Raw genomic sequence first — 17,285 nt, forward strand, 5'->3', positions numbered from 1 at the left:
CTAAATTAGTTGTTCTTAGAATCAAACAGAAATCTCCTAATTTGTTTCAGGAATAAGTTTGAGAATAGCTTTAGCATTAATTAACATTTTGACTATTACTCTATTACTTTATATAGAAATGAAGATCATGGGTAGGACTGAGATAATTGAAGTACATAATCTATATTAGGAAAATCTGAGAAAATTGTGTCTTGAATTTGGAGATCTCAAAACAAATACTGTCCAAACTTACAAATTGGCCTTCACAGTTATAGTGAAGTATTAATAAACTAATGAAAAAATTTTCTTAACAACTCTTAAAAGGAACTTTAAATATTGTGCTAATAACCAAATAAGGCATGCCAAATACATTAAGAGGATTTATAATTTAAAAATACTAACTTTATAATAACTAGAATTTTCATTCACCAAGGCTCTGCTGCCATCATCTGTTCAAAGAGTAAACTACCTCAGGGCCTTTGCTATCATGAGGGAAGGCTATGTACCAGATATTAACACTCAGAAGTCAGGAACAAGAAAAAGAAATTATCAGGACTTTTCCCTGAAATCATAAGGTATTTCATGTATTTGTAGTGCTTTAAAAATGTTTTTTAAAAATAATAATACAAAGTGCAACAAAAAATTGATGCAAAATGACCACAAACCTAAATGTAAGAGAAAACATAAATTCAAATCCTTTTTACCTTGGACTAGGCAATGGCTTATTAGATATGACCCCAAAAGCACCATAGGAAAAAAAGAAAAATTAGATTTCATCACAATTAAAATGCTTTGTACTTCAAAGGGCAGCATCATGCAAATGAAAAGACAATCCACAGATTGAGAGCAAAATTTCTAAGTAATGTATTTGATAAGGGTCTAGAATCCAGAAAAAATAAAGAACTCTTGCAATTCACAATAAAAAGTCAAATATCCTAATTTTAAAGTAGACTACAGTAATGAATAGGTATTTCTTCAAAGACATAAAAATGACTGGTAAGTACATGAAAAGATGCTTGCCATCATGGCAATACAAACCAAAACAACTTTATATCCACTAGAATGAATATAATAAAACAGGCAGTGAGTTTTGGTAAGGATATGGAGAAATGAGAATCCTCACACATTGCTGAAGGGAAAGTAACGCTGTGTCGTCACTTTGGAAAACAGTTTGGCAGTTGCTTAGAAAGTTAATACTGAGTTATATATGACCCTGCAATTCCACTCCTAGGTATACAGCCAAAAGAAATAAAAGCATATATACACGTAAAAATGTGCATACGAATGTTAGCAGAAACATTATTCATAGTAGTTTCAAAGTGTTAACAACTCAAACGCCCGTCAAGTGAGAAATAAATGAAATAAAATGTGCCACATTCCTAAAATCAAATATTATTTGGTAATAAAGTAAAATAAAGTACTAGAATTTACTCCAAATTGGATGTATCTTTATAACGTATAAATCAAAAAAGGTGAACACAAGAACACATATGACTGCTTATATGAAATATTTGGTATATGAAAACTTATAGAGGCAGAAAGTAGATTACTATGTAAAACAAAACTTATGAGAAACCATTGTTTTGAATTGAATTCCTAAAATAGGACCCAACAGAAACGACCAAACCGAAATGAAGTCAGTCATGTTAAATGCCACAAAATCAAATTAAAAATTTAAGGAAGCAGATAGGTTCCCCTAAGTTATCCCCCACCCAAAAAAATCAGTAGACATCAGCCTACCTGAGTCAGTGTAATAAGGTCCTTTTCTTTTACAAAAAGCAACCTAAAGTAACCTGTTTTTAACCAATCAGCTATTTTTAAAATTATTATTCTGTTTCCTTATTCACACCTTATAAAACCTACTGTTAGACTCCTGGAGAAACCGGGCCCAGTACCCTGGGTCCCGGGCGGGGGTCGGGTGGGGCACGTCAGCCGGGGCCGGGTCACGGGACTCTGGGCCCCAGGCCAGACCGCACGTAGCATGCCAGACTCCTGGAGAAGCCGGGCACAGTAAGACGCTGGGTCCCGGGCGGGGGTCGGGCGGGGCACGCCAGCTGGGGCCCGGGTCGCAGGACTCTGGGCCCTGGTCCGGACCACACGTAGCACACCAGACCCCTGGAGAAGCCGGGCACAGTAAGACGCTGGGTCCCGGGCAGGGGTCGGGCGGGGCATGCTGGACCCTGGAACAGCCGGGGCCCGGGTTGCAGGACTCTGGGCCCCAGGCGGAGTAGTGCAGAGCACGCTGGACCCATGGGGAAACTGACCAGGTCACAGTTACTGAGTGCCTGATCCCACTACCTCCTCAAACCACATATACTGTCTTCTCTTATTAAAAAAAAAAAAAAAAAGAGGAAAAGAAAAAGGAAAAGGAAAAATATCGAGAGGGGTTAAGAAAGCTGTGGCAGATGCTAGGACACTGGAGAGAGTTTAGAGGAGACCAAGGAGAAAGGCGGTGTTGAAAGAGGTCTGCGCGATGGCGGTGGAGACTTGTATTCAGGAGAAACAGAAATGGGATCCTACCAACCTTATTTTTTTGGAGAAATTACACCAAATGTCGAATGCTACCGTCACGCATGCTTAGGAACACTGGACAACATTCAGAGTGGAAAAAAGAGCCTGGGAAGGATTTGAAATGCAGTGGCAATGGCAGTGGCCAGTACTCAGGGGAGGCAGAGATCTGATGCATTACACCTGGAACCTTTGAAATAATAACCCCAGAGGCAGAATGTTACCACCACGCACCCTCGAGAATGTGGGACAATTGGTTGGGCGAAGAGGGTGCTCGGATTGGAGCCTGCCGAGGGGGGAGGCCGGCGACGGACACATCAAAGCTGGGATTGGAGCCTGCTGTGAGGCAAGGCCACTACTGGGGCCTCCGAGGCCGAGATTGGAGCCTGCCGAGGGGTTAGGCCGATGCTGGGGCCAGTGAGGCCAGGATCGGAGCCTGCAGTGAGGCAAGGCCGGTGCTGGGGCCTTCAAGGCCGGGATCGGAGCCTGCCGAGGGGTTAGGCCGGTGCCAGGGCCAGCAAGGCCAGGATCAGAGCTCACCATGAGGAAAGGCCGGTGCTGGAGCCTCCGAGACCTGGATTGGAGCCTGCCGAGGGGTTAGGCCAGCATCAGAGCCTGCCGTGAGGCAAGGCGGGTGCTGGGGCCTCCGAGGCCGGGATCGGAGCCTGCTGAGAGGTTAGGCCGGTGCCAGGGCCAGCGGCCGGCATCGGAGCCTTTTGTGAGGCAAGGCCGCTACTGAGGCCTTCGAGGCCGAGATTGGAGCCTGTCAAGGGGTTAGGCCTGTGCTGGGGCCAGTGAGGTTGGGATTGGAGGCTGCCGCGAGGCAAGGCCGGTGCTGGGGCCTCCGAGACCAGGATAAGAGCCTGATGAGGGATTAGGCTGGTGCCGGAGCCAATGGCCAGCATCGGAGCCTGCCGTGAGGCAAGGCCGCTACTGAGGCCTCCGAGGCTGGGATCAGAGCCTGCCAAGGGGTTAGGCCGGTGCTGGGGCCAATGGCCAGCATCAGAGCCTGCCGAGGGGTTAGACTGGTGCTGGGGCCCATGAGGCCGGTATCGGAGCCTGCCGTGAGGCAAGGCCCGTGCTGGGGCCTTAAGGCCGGGATCGGAGCCTGCTGAGGGGTTAGGCCGGTGCCGGGGCCAATGGCTGGCATCGGAGCCTGCCATGAGGCAAGGCTGCTACTGAGGCCTCCGATGCCGGGATGGGAGCTCACCATGAGGCAAGGCCGGTGCTGCGGCCTCCGAGGCCGGGAGTGGAGCCTGCCGAATGATTAGGCCGGTGCCGGAGCCAGTGGCTGGCATCAGAGCCTTCCATGAGGCAAGGCCGCTACTGAGGCCTCTGAGGCCGGGATTGGAGCAGGCCGAGGGTTTAGGCCAGTGCTGGGGCCAGCGAGGCCAGCATTGGAGCCTGCCGTAAGGCAAGGATGGTGCTGGGGCCTCCGAGGCCGGGATAAGAACCTGCCAAGGGGTTAGGCCAGTGCTGGGGCCAATGGTTGGCATTGGAGCCTGCCGTGAGGCAAGGCCGGTGCTGAGGCCTCCGAGGCCGGGATCGGAACCTGACGAGGGGTTAGGCCGGTGCCGGGACCAGCAGCCGGCATCAGAGCCTTCCGTGAGGCAAGGCCGCTACTGAGGCCTCAGAGGCCGGATTGGAGCCTGCCGAAGGGTTAGACCAGGGCTGGGCCAGCGAGGCCGTCATTGGAGCCTGCCGTGAGGCAAGGCCAGTGCTGGGGTCTCTGAGGTCGGGATCGGAGCCAGCTGAGGGGTTAGGCTGGTGTCGTGGCCAGCGAGTCCAAAATCGGGGCCTCCCATGAGGCAAGGCTGTTGCTTGAGCCAGCGAGGTTTGGATCAGTCCACTGGGTAGCCAGGCCACTAATGGGGCCGTCAAGAGTGGAATCGGTACTTGCAACGTGGCATGCACAGAGAAATAAAATAAAATAAAAATCAGATGCTTCCCCTAATCTGCAAAAACTAGGAGGAAAGGGGCAACAGGAAGAGGTCGAGCTATAGAAAGGGCCCTATAGTGAAGCAATTAAGGTGACCAATCAGAGGGTATGGAATAGGGGAGGATGGAGCCTCTTTAAAATGCAGGAGGTACATAAACAAATTGTATCAAAGTTAATCACCAAACAAGCATGGGATCGAGGGAGGGGGAGGGAATGGGATGGGGGCTGGATGAGGGCTAATTGGATGATGTGTGCTTATATATCCTCTCAAGTTATGTACTCCAATGTGATATATGATTACAATGCACCAATTAAAAATAAATAAATAAAATAAATAAATAAAAATAAAACCTACTGTTGTACTATTGCCCAGCGGGAGCTATCTGCCATTTTGTAAAATGAATGCTAGTTACTGCTTTGTAGAATGGATGCTGCTCCAATTCATAAATTGCAAATAAAATCCAATTGTATGTACACTAAATTGGTTGTAATTTTGTTTTCTGACAAGTGATTATTTAGGGATAAGAAGAACTAGAGGAGAATGGGATTGATTGCAAATGGGTATAAGATTTCTTTGGGAAGAATAAAAATGTTCTAAAATTAGATTTTGATGATGGCTACATAACCCTACAAATAGAGTTAAAAAAAAAACAGTAAATTAAAAAAAAAAACTAAGACTTTTTTTGGTGCACTATAGTCTCACATCCTAATGTGGTTAAAAATGATGATGACAAGCTTGCACACAGAACTCGGGGGCTTTCGCCTATCCTTCCTACTTCCCCCGCTTCCTCACACACAATGTTGAGACTGGCATGGGTATTCTCACATATGTACATAAGGTCAATGGAAGTGAGTCCTTCATTAATTCTCCCTCTCACTCCCCCACCCTTCCCCTCGCTCCACTGGAGATTCTCGAATCTCCATTATCTGAAGTCCCTCTGGTATCCTGATTACTTCCTACCTTCCACACATGAGAGAAAACATATGACCCTTCATTTTCTGTGACTTGCTAATCTCACTTATAATGTTCTCCAAGTCCATCCATTTTCCTATTTCCTATTCAGTATTCATATCTTGCTAGAACCATTTATAATTCTTTGGCTTTCCAGGACAATCACTAATAAAACTACACAGTTCCACTGTCTTGGTTCAGAAGCTGACATAAACAATACATAGACAATTGAGCACGGCTGTTTTTGAGTAAGACTTCTTTAAAACCAACCCATAAGCCCAGCATGGTGGCACACACCTTTAATCCTAGTACTTGGGAAATTGAGCAAGGAGGATCCCAGGTTCCAGGCTCATGGGCAGTAACTTACTGAAATTCTGTTTCAAAATGAAAAATAAAGGTGAGGACTATAACTCAGTGGTAGAAGCTGAACTCCCAGGTTCAAGCTTACTTAGTATCTCTTTCTACCCAAAGTGAGTATAGGCTATTCATTATTTACTAATAATGGCTCTTATAAATGTGCTGCTACAAACATGGGTATACATGTATTACTGTAATATTTTTATTTTAGTCTCTTTGGAAAGTTACTCAGGAGTGGAGCCACTGGATCATAAGGTGGTTCCATTCCCAGTTTTCTGAGGATTATAAACCCTAATCTCCAAAGCAGCTGCCCTCATTTGCAATCCCACCAACAGTGTAGAAGAGTTCCCATTTCTCTACATCCTTGCCAGCATTTATTATTGTTTGACTTCTTGAAGAGTGCCATTCTGATTGGGGTTAGATGAAATTTCGGTGTTGTTTTTATTTGCATCTCCCTGATTGCTAATGAAATTTAACACCTTTTCACTTATTTATTCATTTATGTATTGGCTATTAGCATTTCTTTTGTGAAGTATCTTTTTCAATTGCTCATTTTTGATTGAGTTGTTAAGACTTTTAAGTACTTTGTATATTCTAGATATTAGTCCTCTCTCAGTGGAATAGCTGGTAAAGATCTCCCATTCTGTAGGTTCTCTCTTGATAGTTTCTTTTGATGAATGGAAACTTTTTAGTTTAATGCCATACCATTTATTAATTCTTGTTTTAATTTCCTGAGCTTTGGAGGTCTTATTGGGGAAGTTTCTATTTCTGTATGTTGGAGTGTTGAACCTATGCCCTCTTCTAGTAACTTCAGTCTCTGGTCTTATTTTCTCTCTCTCTCTCTGATCCATTGTCAGTTGACTCTTGTGAAAGATAAGAGGTAGGGATTTAATTCCATTTTTCTACAAATAAGTAGAAAAACAGTAAATTTTACACTTTAAATGGATTAACTGTATGCCAAAGGAATTATTTTTCAATAAAACTATTCAAAGAAAACAATGAATGATTATAACACTAATCATTTTTCCATGATAAGGTAACAAGTTTCAAAGACATGTTAAAAAGATGTAATAATAAATGGTTTACAGCCAGGCATGGTGGCTTATGGTGGCTCATGCCTATAATTCTAGTACCTAGGAGACTGAGACAGGAGGATCACGGGTTCAAAGCTAGATTTGGCAATTTAGTGAGGCTCTCAGCATCCAGTGAGACCGTATTTACAAATAAGAAATAAAATTGGAGCTGGGCGTGGTGGCGTACACTTGTAATCCTTGCACTTGGGAGGCTGAGACAGGAGGATCCCACAGGTTTGAAACCAGCCTCCACTGGCTTAAGAGACCCTGTTTCTATATTAAAAAATATAAAATAGGTCTGGGAGTGTAACCCAGAGGTAGAAGGCCCCTGGATTCCATCCCCAGTACCACCACCACCACCAAAAAAAAAAAAAGAGAGAGAGAGAGAGAGAAGAGAAGAGAAGAGAGAAGGAAAGAAAAAGAAATAAAACTGGGCTGGGGATGTAGCTTTGAGGTAGGAAGCCTCTGGGTTCAATCCCCAGTACCAAAAATAAACAGACAAATAGTTCACTATTATTATGAATCAATATACAATTGTGCCAAGATTATACACACTTTTATTAAATGTAAGCATGATCTTTACCTGATACCACAATTTGAAAACAAAGCATATTAAAAGAGATGTACCTTAAGACAAAATAAATTCCAAACAGAAATCATTAAAAATACTAAAAGATAAGATCTCAAGTATTTAATATTGAACATTTTTAACAATGAAAATTTAAAGCACACAAAACAATATTTTACTCTATCCAAAAGTCTTGATTATGTATGTGTGGAAAAAACTCTTAGAAAATGTAATTTTTTGCATTGATACTGACTGGTCCAATTGTTAGGTGTACACATTGGGTATCTATTGCTTGGGACCAGAAGTGTTTAGAATTTCAGATTTTTTTTTTTTAAATCAGGTATGTCTGTAATTTCACTTGCTGTTTACAAAATCCACTTTATAAAAATCTTCTGTGAGTAGGTGTTTCTTAATGTCCCCTTAAATAACTAAGATTACAATCTAAATTCTTTTGCCAGCAAATATGGCCCTAATTTCTCACATGAAACTGCTGTACCTGATTCAGACAGGTCCTTAAAAATATTTTACAACTCTTTTTATCAAACTAACTTTTTCCAAATACCTAAAATCTACCCCGTTTCTTTTCCACAAAGTGCTCCACAGCAGCCTCAATTAAATAAAACTCTTGCACTAATTTCCCATATTACTTATTACCTAAGCTTCCAATCAACTCAGACAAACCGGTTTAGGCATTTGTTTTTGTCTGTTGGCTCAATTACAATTTTACATTTCAAGAGGGCAGGACTAGACTTCACTTTTTGTATTCATCAGAGTACATCTTTTCACTACTGCTGGTAGTAGAATGACTGAAAGTGGTGATAGTGGGCACAGCAGTAGTAGCTGAAATTTACCGTAGGGTAGTGCTAAGACCTTCAGATTTATCCTCTCACGAAATTTTCACAATTACTCTATGAAATAGATAAAATTGTTACCCTTGATTTACAACTTATAAAATGGTCATAGAGAGGTTGCAAAAAATGTCAAACATCACACAGCTAATGAATGAAGAGTCTGGATTACAAAAATTAAGAAAAATGAGTTGAATATATTTTGACAGGAGAAGAAAAGAAGGCAATTATCTTTTGGCTAGAATTATGAGTCTTATTTGCAAATAACATTAAAAACACTGATTGACAATTATGGCATAATGATACAAAGAAAGGGAACATTCAAAGATACAATACTCTTCCGAATTGTTATTTTCTGACCACAGTTCATTTTATAGCTCATTTTTGTGGAAGGTATTAAACATTAGTAGGTTAGTATAACATTAAAAAATTTTTAGAGTCTGACATTTTAAAACAGGATATTGAGGTGGGCATGGTGACACATGCCTGAATTTCTAGTAGTTGGGAGGCTGATATAGGAGGATCACAGGTTCATGGTCAGCCTCAGCAACCTTGTGAGGCTCTCTGCAACTTAATGAGATCCTGCTTCAAAATAATATCATAAAAGCTGGGCGTGGTGGCACATGCTTGTAATCCCAGCACTTGGGAGGCCTGAGACAAGAGGATCATATGGGTTCGAAGCCAGCCTCATCTACTTAGTGAGGCTCTCAGCAACTTAGTGAGACCCTGTTTCCAAATAAAATATAAAATAGGTCTGGAAGTATATCCCGAAGGTAGAAAAGCCGCTATGTTCCACCCCCAGTACCATTAAATAAATAAATAAATAAATAAATAAATAAATAAATAATAAAATAGGGGGCCGGGCTGGTGGCACATGCTTGTAATCCCTGCGCTTGGGAGGCAGAGACAGGAGGATCTCGCAGGTTCGAAGCCAGTATCACTGGCTTAAGTGACCCTGTTTCCAAATAAAAGTATAAAATAGGTCTGGGAGTGTAGCCCGGAGGTAGAAGGGCTTCCAGTTCGGAACCCCAGTACCACAAAATAATTAATAAGAATAAGAATAAGAATAAGGCTGAGGGTATAGATGAGAAGTAGAATGCCTCTAAGCGCAATCCCTAATATGATTTAAAAAAAAAAAAACAGCATTGGTTTTATATCATCTGGTTTCCTAATTTTCTTAAATTCTTAAAATTCAGGCATCAGAAGAATTAAAATTGTTGCATTTTTTATATGAAATAGAGTGGAAGCACACACATCCAAAAGAATCAAGACTATTTTCTAACACTATAACTAGGGGAAAAAAGGGGGAAGAACCTACCCAAATGTGGACAGATGAATTCCAAATGTGGATTCTTCTGACAAGTTTGCAACTAGTCAAAAGCAACCCAATTATAGGGAAGAATCTTTATGCCCTAGAGAATCATATAAAAACTAAAGAAAAACACCACTCAATTTTATTTTTTATAACAGCCCAGAGGAATTTAAATAACCATAAATACAATCATAGTCTCAAGACGTCTATAAGACTTGGTTCGTCTGGAATCATAGAACTTTAAAGACTTCTAGGAATAATACTGAGCACTCAAACCAGGTAATTCCTTAAAGTTTCCAACAATATTAACTCTAAGTGGAAGTTTTCCTTTACACAAATTTAAATGCCTCATGTTTGAGTGAATTTCCTCTTATCTCTCCCTCCTGTATGAAGGAAAATAGATTTTCATCCTTCTTCTACATACTTCATTCTTACTACAAATTTATAAATTCCAAGATCTTAAAAAGGCACTTTGCTTTAAAAATAATGATTTACCCAGAAATTTCCAAAACTTATGTTCTTCTAATATAATATCAAGTTTTCAGGACAAAAATAAGTTTTCAATATGATAAAAATAAAAATAAAAGATAGGGAAGGTAAGATAGTAAGATAACAGAAGCTGAGCAAAAGAGTTTAGAGTCAAACATAGATCCAAATTCCAGCTATGTGACCTTAAGTAAGTACCCTGTGGATCTCAGTCCATCTGTAAAATGGATATATATCTACTAATCTGACGAAGATGCTCTAAGAGCTACAATGATAAATGCAAAGTACCCGATATGGTGACTACATAATGTGGTTAACAAATACATGCCGTTAATAACAACAGAACTACTTGTAGCATTGTGCCCTTAAATACCTTTAGAGTTTTCCCTTTTTAAATGAAAATGTCAGCCAGGTATAGCGATGCATGCTTGGAATCCCAGTACTTGGGAGACTAAGACAGGCGGATTGCAGGTTCAAGGCCAGCCTCAGCTACTTAGTGAGGCCTTCCACAACCTAATGAGATCCTATTTCAAAATAAAGAATAAAAAAAAAATAAGCTGGGCATGGTGGCGCACACTTGTAATCCCAGCATTTGGGAGGCTGAGACCCAAGGACTGCAGTTTGTGGACAGCCTCAGCTACTCAGTGAGGCCCTCTACAACTCAGTGAGACTCAGTTTCAAAATAAAGAATAAAAAATAGGGCAGGGGCTATAGCTCAAAGGTCAAATGCCCCTGGGTTCCATCCCCAGACCAGCAAAAAAAAAAAAAAAAAAAAAAAAAAAAAGGCCCCAGGCCGAACTGCAAGTAGCACGAAAGACCCCTGGAGAAACCGGGCCCAGTAAGACGCTGGGTTCTGGGCAGGGGTCGCGCGCAAAGCACACCAGCTGGGGCCCGGGTTGCAGGACTCTGGGCCCCAGGCCGAACTGCGCATAGCACGCCAGACCCCTGGAGAAACCGGGCCTAGTAAGACACTGGGTTCTGGGCATGGGTCTCGCGCGAGGCACGCCAGATGGGGCCCGGGTCACGGGACTCTGGGCCCCAGGCCGAACTGCGCGTAGCACACCAGACCCCTGGAGAAACTGGCCCAGTAAGATGCTGGGTTCTGGGCGGGGGTCGCGCGCGGCACATACCAACCAGGGCCCGGGTCGCAGGACCCTGGGCCCCGGGCCGAATAGCACGCCAGACCCCTGGAGAAACCGGGCCCAGTAAGACACTAGGTTCTGGGCGGGGGTCCCGCGCGGGGCACGCCAGATGGGGGTTAGGCCGGTGCTGGGGCCAACGAGGCCGGCATTGGAGCCTGCCGTGAGGCTAGGCCGGTGCCGGGGCCTCCGAGGCCGGGATTGGAATCCTGCCAAGGGGTTAGGCCGGTGCAGGGGCCAATGGCCAGCATCGGAGCCTGGCGTGAGGCAAGTTCACTCCTGCGGCCTCCAAGGCCGGGACCAAAGCCAGTTTAGGGGTTAGACCGGTGTAGGGGCCAGTGAGACCAGAACTGGGGCCTCCCATGAGGCAAGGCCGCTGCTTGAGCCAGCGAGGTCTGGATCAGTCCACTGAGTAGCCAGGCCACTACTGGGACCATCAAGAGTGGGATCGGTACTTGCAACGCAGCATGCACAGAGAAATATCGCAGAAAATATAAATCAGACGCTTCTCTTAATCAGCAATAACTAGGAGGAAAAGGGCAACAGGAAGAGTTTGAGCTATAGAAAGGGCCCTATAGTGAAGCAACTAATGTGACCAATCAGAGGGTATGTAATACTGGAGGACGGAGCCTCTTTAAAACGCAGGAGGTACATAAACAAATGTATCAAAGTAAATCACCAAAGAAGCGTGGGATGGAGGGAGGGGAAGGGGATGGGATGGGGGCTGGAGGAGGGCTAATTGGATGATGTGTGCTTGTATATCCTCTCAAGTCTTGTACTCCAATGTGATTGATATATGACTACAATGCACCAATTTAAAAAATAAATTAATAAAAAAAATTGGACTGGGGGTATATAGCTCAGAAGTAGAATGCCTCTGGGTTCAATCCCCAGTACTGCATAAAAAGTCAAAATAAATGCTAAGATTAAAAGGAATACAATATATTACAATGAGGGGGAGGATTTATTACTTAACCTTATTTGCTTTGGATAGGTCTTTTAAAAAATAAAAAGTTACTACTTGGGCAAAAACAAATCAAATAAATTTAATCAAACATAATGCTAAAATAAGTGGAGGGTTCAAAATCAAATAAAAACTAGAAATATTTTGTGGTTACAACACATAAACCCGCTGCTCTTATAAATGATTTTTAAAAATCTATGGTATTAAAATAAAAACCTTACCTACAGAAGAATTAAACATTTCACTATAAACTATGGATGTAATACTACTTAAAGGACTATCCCTGTTTCTTTCTTCTATCAAACTTTCATCTTGAAATTGCTCCACATGATATGTGAAACAAGACCGGGTGGTATTGTTAAAAATTATTAAAAAGTGTTTAATAATTAAACACTTCCTTTTGCCTTATAAAAACCAAAGTGCAACTATTCCTAGATGGTGAAAGATGCCAGGGGTGACAGGATAGTTTGAGTCTCCTTACATCCCCTATAAAAGCACAAGGATCAGTAGCACTACACTTCAACACCCACAACAAGACCAGGTGACCAGGACTCCAGGTGAAAGCAGTGAAATTATAACTGCAGTTTATGGGAAACTCTCCCACAGAATGAGTGATAAAAACTGGGGGGGAAAAAAACTGAATACACTTAGATAATCAAAACCTAAATGCAGATAGAAGCCTGCCTTGAGATTAAAACTTAATCTCAAATATTGCATTTGGAAGGAGCACAAACTGCTAGCTTGTGGTTTTCTAGTCTAAGGGCATTATCCAGCCTGAGCCTATCTCAGGGCTAAGGCTGCGAGACAATGGTGGTGGTTGGGGAACAGAAATCGGAAACTTCACTTATCAGAAACAGAATGCAAAGTCTGTAGAGCTAATACATGAACCTAGTACTTGGCCATGTTTGATCAACTGAGGGTAGGATAAGGCAAGAACTGGAAATTAATCCTGAACTCCTTGTAGCAAGTATGTGTTTTGTATTACATTGAAAAAACAAGTCTGAAACTATTTGAGATATAGGATTGTGCAAATGAATAAAAAGTACTGATGTTGTTGGGAGCATGAAATACAAAATGGGGAAAGAACCAAGGCAACAAAGAACTCCATGAGGATGGACTGTAACTGGATATACTGGGTGAACTCATCTGATTTCTAAAGAGTGTGTGTGTGTGTGTGTGTGTGTGTGTGTGTGTGTGTGTAAGTAAACTATGTGTGTTATAAGTATATAGCATATACACATTAGTGTATTTCCTCTGTCCAAGGAAGGAGTCTAAATATATGAAGTAACAGTGAATATAACACCCAAATCTTGGTTCTAAGATTATTCTCTATTGAAAGAAACTCAGGCTATTAAAAAACAGTTGATTCTAGAATATGGCAGAGATAATACAAGATAAACATGTAACACCTTGTTAGAGCAGAAAGTAATAGAGTTCTCAAAATAAATGAAATTATGTCGTAAGCATATAGGTGCCAGCTTGAGGGACTCCTACTGGCCAAACTGGGGACAATTTAGGCACTAAAATACTAAGGACAGTTAAAAAATTATAACCACTAAGAAAAACTGGAACCCATGATAAGTTAAAGCTGATGATAGATACGGCAAGAGAGAATGTCAACCACTTCGTTTTATTACATTTAACATTTAAATAACTTTTATTAACAGTATATTTTTGAGCCAGAGTGGTGGCACACACCTGTAATCCCAGTAACTTGCGAGGCTGAAACAGGAGGATTGCAGTTTCAAGGCCAGCTTCAGCAACTTAGCAAGACTCTAGTTTAAAAATGAAAAATAAGGCCAGGTGTGGTGGAATACACTTGTAATCTCAGTACTTGGGAGACTGAGAAAGGAGGCTCACAGGTTCATAGCCAGCCTAGCTACTTAGTGAGGTCCTCTGCAACTTAGTGAGAACTTGTTTCAAAATAAGGAATAAAAAATAGGGCTGAGGGTGTAGCTCAGAGGTAGGATGTTCCTGCATTCAAACTCCAGTACTACAATTTTTTTTCTTTAATTAATTAAAAAAATAAAAATAGGAGCAGGCATGGTGGCGCACACTTGTAATCCCAGTGCTTGGGAGGCTGAGACAGGAGGATTGTACAGGTTCGAACCCAGCCTCAGCAATTTAGTAAGGCTCTCAGCAACTTAGTGAGACCCTGTTTCCAAATAAAGTATAAAATAGGTCTGGGAGTATAGCCCAGAGGTAGAAAGTCCCTGGGTTCCACCCTCAGTACCACAAAAAAAAAAAAAAAAAAAAAAAAAAAGGGCAGGCATGGTGGTACTTGTTTGTAATTACTCAGTATTTGGGAGCCTGAGATAGGGCAATCGCATTTTTGAGGACAGCCTCAGCAAGTAGAGAGACTCTCATCAACCTAGTGAGACCCTGTTTCAAAAGTAAAAATATAATAGGGCTGTGAGTGTAGCTCAAAGGTAGAATGCCCTTGACTTCAATTCCCAGTACCATAAATAAATAAATTAAATAAATAAATAAGCTCTTCGGTTCAATCTCCAGTACCTCCCACAAAAAGAGTATTTTTGGAACCCAGTAAAACAAAACAACACCCTAAAAGCTGTTGAGAAAATACAGGCTTTAGAACATCATAAGTGTGACTAAGTGAAGAGTTGACCTTAATTAGTATCTCTTTCTACCTAAAGTGAATATAGGCTCTTCTAACTCTACTCCTTTGGAGTACAGTACCCTCACACATCAAAACTTTACAGTCTTGCCTTCACTGACAATAATCTTTATTTGTTTTTTTATAATGTAACTGGTTGGAATAATAAACACTCCACAAATATATCCAGAATATTATTTGATGTTTTTACATAAAGCTCCATATGACAAACCCCTTAGAATGTGAAGCCATAAATTTCTTCTAAAGAACATGCATAGTTTATCAGAAAATATGAATTAGGTGCATGTGAGGTAATATGTTAATTTGATTTAACCATTTCATGAGGTATACAGGTTTCAAAACATGTTATTCACCGGGCATGGTGGCACATGCTTGTAATCCCAGCTCTTGGGAGGCTGAGACAGGAGGATCGCACAGGTTCAAAGCCAGCCTCAGCTACTTAGTGAAGCTCTCAGCAACTTAGTGAGACCCTGTTTCCAAATAAAATATAAAATAGGTCTGGGAGTATAGTCCGGAGGTAGAAAGCCTCTGGGTTCCACCCCCAGTACCACACACACAAAAAAAAGCTATAAGATAAATACAAATTTTATTTGTCAACTAAATGGTAATAAGAGCTAAGCAATCCATCAAGTTTCCTTTGTTGCCAAATCTGCCAAATATTGATCTCTTTAATACATAGTTTTTATCTAATTTTTATTTAACTATGCATAGGTAAATGTTTTCTTTTCAAAACACCTTAAATCCTTTAAGATAAAGGATGGACTATAAATTAAAAAGTATTAATCTTAATTACAGCACTATGTGAAATAATACAGCCTCTTAATAATGGTACTGCAAATAGAGCAATTGAGTTCATCTGTGATAAAAAGCTTTAGTCAATTCAAACAAACATGCAACTGTTCAGAATGATTGATTTAAAAATAATTGACAAAGGCAAAGTGTTAGAACCAACTTTTACAAACAAAATCGGCTTTTTTCCTCCAAATTCAAAATTATACTTCAGATAAATAGAAATGAGGCTCATTTTACAGTGAAACCCTTTTAAATTAATAAAATTCAAATTCTCACAAGCCAAATATGTTTTGTTTACAGATTTTTTTCTTGATAAATACTACAGTGTACTAGAAGATGTACGCAGGTTTGTTGTGTAGCTGGCACTGTGGTTTAGTTATGTAACTCGTCGGATCACAATTACCAGCAAGACAGCACCTGTACCTGCTTTACTGACACATACCTTGCCTCATGATGCAATAGTAAGGCTAGGATGTGATCTCAGTGCTTTCTAATGACTCAAAGCCTGTATTGTTTCGGCTTCATGGGTCCTTCCAAAGCATAAACTTTCCAATTGTACAACTCTAACAGTTTTAAAAAGCAGCATATTTTCTATTAACATTTCTAATGTGTTTCCTCATTGGCAAGATTCACTCTCAAAAATCTTACAACAGGTAAGTTGAATACAAGTCTTCACAGAGACTACGTCTGAAACTATTTCTGTAGCTATTTCAAAAAAAGTTAAAAATATTTTAAGCCAGGCATGGTGGCGCATGCTTGTAATCCCAAGTACTTGGGAGGCTGAGACAGGAGGATCGCAGGTTCGTGGCTAGCCTCAGCTACTTAAGAGGCCCTCCACAACTCAGTGAGACCCTCTTTCAAAATAAAGAACAAAAAATCGAGCTGGGGATGTAGCTCAGAGGTAGAATACCTCTGGGTTCAATCTCCAGTACTGAAAAACAAAACACACACACACACATACACACACACACACACACACACACACACACACACACACACACATGTATTTTAAGAGTTCTCACATAGAACCATTTTATTATTTCAAAATAAATAGTTTAAAAAGTAAAAAGAAGTCCTCACAAAGAACCATGTTTGTTAATGAAAGATGAAAATCTTATTTCATTAGATCAATTTGGGAAAAAAATACTATTTATATTCATTTTACTTGATTCAATGGAAAAACCTAAAAAGCTTAAGAAATAAACATTCACAAAAATATTAAGCTAAAATCTTAACCATAAGTGTTCACAAAACATAATAACTTGGAAAGGTATAAATAGGTCTTATTCAAACAGCAAAAATATGACTATGTATGCCTAAATGTTAAAAAAAATTCAGGTAACTTTAATATATGACAGCATAATAATTAAAAACAACTCTGTCTACAAATAAAGCTGGGAGTGGTGGCACATGTTTGGAATCCCAGCATTTGGGAAGCTGAGAGAGGAGGATCAGGGTTTGCCTCAGCTACTTTTTAATGAGGCCCTTTGTAACCCATGAGACCCTGTTTCAAAATAATAGGGCTGGGGGTGTAGCTCTGCAGTAGAATGCCCCTGGGTTCCATCCCCACTATCGCCAAAAAAAAAAAAAAAAAAAAAAAAACCTTTCTATAAATAAATGGTCTAGAGAAATATCTTAATTTAATTGTTTTAAAGGTTTGATCATTCTATTTATTTCAAATTTTTTCATATCACTAATTATAGTAAAATGTTTCTGAAATGTAAATAATAAGC

The 17,285-nt window shown here is 40.9% G+C and overlaps 1 protein-coding gene across 1 annotated transcript in view; it reads right to left on the bottom strand.

The window, feature by feature from the left end:
• PDZD8 (PDZ domain containing 8) overlaps nt 1–17,285 on the bottom strand; it is a gene marked incomplete at both ends in the record, with an annotated part of 90,907 nt that overhangs the window by 41,634 nt on the left and 31,988 nt on the right. The window lies entirely within an intron of this gene.

This window comes from Muscardinus avellanarius (assembly GCF_963383645.1).
Source record: "Muscardinus avellanarius genome assembly, chromosome: 4".
NCBI lineage: Eukaryota > Metazoa > Chordata > Mammalia > Rodentia > Gliridae > Muscardinus > Muscardinus avellanarius.